The sequence below is a fragment of the Ranitomeya imitator genome, chromosome 2 (assembly GCF_032444005.1).
Source record: "Ranitomeya imitator isolate aRanImi1 chromosome 2, aRanImi1.pri, whole genome shotgun sequence".
NCBI lineage: Eukaryota > Metazoa > Chordata > Amphibia > Anura > Dendrobatidae > Ranitomeya > Ranitomeya imitator.
The window spans coordinates 625,518,050-625,521,606 of record NC_091283.1 but is presented as its reverse complement, the minus strand read 5'-3'; the positions used below and the strand labels follow the sequence as shown (position 1 = coordinate 625,521,606).

The 3,557-nt window shown below is 43.4% G+C and overlaps 1 pseudogene; it reads left to right on the top strand.

Moving 5' to 3' along the window:
* The first annotated feature begins 2,272 nt into the window (after positions 1–2,272).
* LOC138666750 (EKC/KEOPS complex subunit Tp53rkb pseudogene) lies at positions 2,273–3,120 on the top strand (annotated as a pseudogene).
* Positions 3,121–3,557: the final 437 nt, after the last annotated feature.

The window sequence follows — 3,557 nt, the reverse complement described above, 5'->3', positions numbered from 1 at the left end:
GTGAAAAAAAAAAATCGTCTCACTTTTCTTGATGACTTTTTATACCTACTCTAGGACATACATCTATTTCTCAGGCTATGTTCACACTGATTTTTTTTTAATGCGAGTTGCGTCAAGAAACAATATTTTTTAGAGACATTTTTTTTTCTGAAGAGGTTTAGAAGAGATTGCGATAGATTTTGAAGTAAAACTCTTCAAAAACTTTTTTTTAAAAAAGTCATGCACTTTTCCACCCTTCAATAATTTTTCAAATTTCGAGGAAAAAAATGTTGAGAAAAAAAAAAATGTAAAAAAAATCTCCTCATGTGAAACGCAAAGAGGAGATGACGAGTTGTGAGGTGAATTTTGGAGGATTATGTGTCAGTGAATGTTTCTATAACCTGAGAAATCCCATATTTGCTCAAGAACTGTATCTATGACAGAAAACTGACTGGATGTCATCACTTCTCTACATATTAAGGCATACTTGGCTCATGGGTGCCACACACAGGACAAATGCCACTCAGGCATGTAAGGGGAGGATGCAGGAGTGGGGGGAATTCCTGTTTTACACACTTCCCCACACCACCAGGGCTGAAGTAGGGCTACTACCATGTCTGCATGATAATACACAGGCAGCCAGCTGGGGACCAAGTGTATTCAAAACATTGGGAACAATTGCATACCATTGCATACCAATAGATAAAGAATTCCAGGATAAAGAATTCCAGGATAGCAAGTGACAAGAAGTTGACACCATGAGCCCCCCAGAGCACTGACCAATCACAGCACGGGATTCAAACACTATCCCCCCCCCCAAAACCTGGAGAGTCAGGGGATAAAGCTGTCACCTAAAGTCCTGAGATTTCAGAACTATCGCAATCTGTGACTGATCTCACCTGAGCCCCAGGACTAAGGACCTCCATAACTACAGACCACCAGGACTAAGGACTTCCAGGATCAAGGATCCAAGAATCCAGTGAGACCTGAGCATCTGCTACGTCCCATCTCGTAAGTATACTTCTTCCTTACACTGTCATAGGGAGCTTGTACCAGTGCTGTGATGTTAAAGGGCAGTTGTCCATGCAAGTGGGAGGCTGGTGGAATAAACATGTGTGGGAGTGTTTCTGAAAGGTTCAGGATTATAGATGCTGTGACTTTTCTGATTCACTTTCTTGTTAGACTGTTGTCAGTAATTCTTGTGCAGCCACTCTGATGGGGAACAATAGATTGTGATCTGCTCCTCCACAAATAGTGGGGAGATCAGCATGGTGGCAACTGAAGTATTTCTTGTGTGTGATAGGTCCAGACCTGGGCGATCGGCTGAACAAAGACCACACAAGAACTGGTACCAGTTGAAGTATTTTTTGCTTTAGCTGGATGCTGTATGCTTAAGTTATGTTAAATTGTTGGTGGAAATGTGAACATCGCCTTTGATTACTGTACATGTGAACAGAGCCTTTCAGTAGAACGGAACCAGGTGCAATCTATTGTCAGAAAGTTGTGCTAAGTAAAATTGATTTCAACTGGATCTAGTCTTTTAACATTGAAGTCTATGAAAAACAGATCTGTTAACTGGCCATCCATTTTTTCCTTATTGATCAGTTTCAAATGGATGGCCATTTAGCTTTCAATGTTAAAAAAATGTATCCAGTTGAAATAATTTTTTTTTTTTTTTTTTAGTCTGGACAACTTGTTTGTCAATGGATTGCAGTTGGATCTGTTCTAACTGACTACTGGTAATTCTGGCTGAGGCTAAATCTACCCTCCCCATGGGGAATACAGGAATGCTCAGCTGAGTTGCTGTGTAGGGAGTAAGGAAGATAGCTGTCAGTAGAGCCAATGGTTTTCAATATTTTTGTATGGCCAGCCTTTATACTGTGACAGTCGACCAATGATTGTCTGTTTACTTATAGGAGTCCCATGAGATTAATAGTTTACATACTTCTATTTTTCACTATTTTATTCTTTCCATGTTTTATGGCTTATGCACATAATATTGCCTTTTAAGACCCATATCTATCAAATATTTATGGTGTATCCTTTAGATATGTGATATGTCTGATTGAAGGAATTCTAGACAATGCTAAGTAGGATGACCCTCATGTGTAAATGAAGCCCCTCACCACTCTCTGGCCATTTTCAGGAAGTAACTAGACTCCTGTAGTGCAGTGATGCCTTTCCGTCCCGGTAGATTGTTCATGACTGCCATTTGTATGTAGAACATACATTTTTCATGCTGTGTATATCTCTACCATTGTTTGACCCAATGCTTCTCACCACAGGACCAATTATGGCCAACATAAAGGAATGTATCCTGACTGGGTTAGCCTTTACCATGAATGCTGTGGAGAACAGCGTGGACAGCATAAGCAGGGAGCGGACTCGGCGGTACCTGGGGGGGCTGCAGCTCATGAAGCAGGGGGCTGAGGCTCGGGTGTACCGGGGAAGTTTCCTGGGGAAAGCGGCTGTAGTGAAGGAGCGTTTCCCCAAGACTTACAGGCATCCTACGCTGGACCAGAAGCTGACACACCGGCGGACCGCCCAGGAGGTGCGCTCAATCTTCAGGTGCAGGAAGGCAGGTATTGCCACTCCTGTGGTTTATTTTGTTGATTATGTCTCTAACTGCATCTACCTGGAGGATATAGAAGGATCAGTCACTGTTCGGGACTTCATAATGACAGCGCAAGAACATGGCAGCAGCCTGTACAGCCTTGCAGAAAGGATTGGTCAGATATTGGCCTGGATGCATGATGAGGATGTCGTCCATGGGGACCTGACCACCTCGAACATGCTCCTACGGCCTCCACATCCGGACTTAAACCTGGTGCTGATCGATTTCGGCCTGAGCTTCATCTCTGCTCTCCCAGAAGATAAAGGTGTCGACCTTTATGTCTTGGAAAAGGCTTTCCTCAGCACTCACCCCCAGACAGAGGACATGTTCAGAGCTCTGCTCCAAAGCTACACAGTCGCCTCCAAGAAATCCAGCCCCGTCATTAAAAAACTGGACGAAGTCAGACTGAGGGGCAGGAAGCGGTCCATGGTTGGGTAGACCGTCGTATATAGGACATCCTTTGGGTTGCATTTGATATTCTGTTTATGATGGTGATGAAAATACTATTAAATCTTGATACTTTTTTATGCCAGTGTGATATAGGACAGATGCAATGTTCCTCCAGCCAAAAAGGAAACTCCAACACCGCCATCCATAATCCCGCCCCTGATTTTCTTTCTTAATGGTTTATACTCCAAAGTACTGTTTCTGCCATCAACCATTATTGGCCATTAGGTCATTAAGCAATCATTGACCTGTCATCTGGTCACTCAATTGTCCCGCCGTCTCTCTCAGCTGTCCCTAGAAGTCAGTGACAGTAAGGGTGTCTATTCGTCACTCATCTCTTCCTGGCAGATAGTCACAGTAGGAGGTCACCCCCTCATTCTTTCAGCTCTTTCTGGTAGTCAGTCATCCATCTTAGGCCTCCTTCACATGTCCTAATATTTACGGTACTGGAAAAAAAACAGTATCGGAGATGCCCTGTGTTTCATACGTGTGCCGCATCAGTATCACACGTATCTAC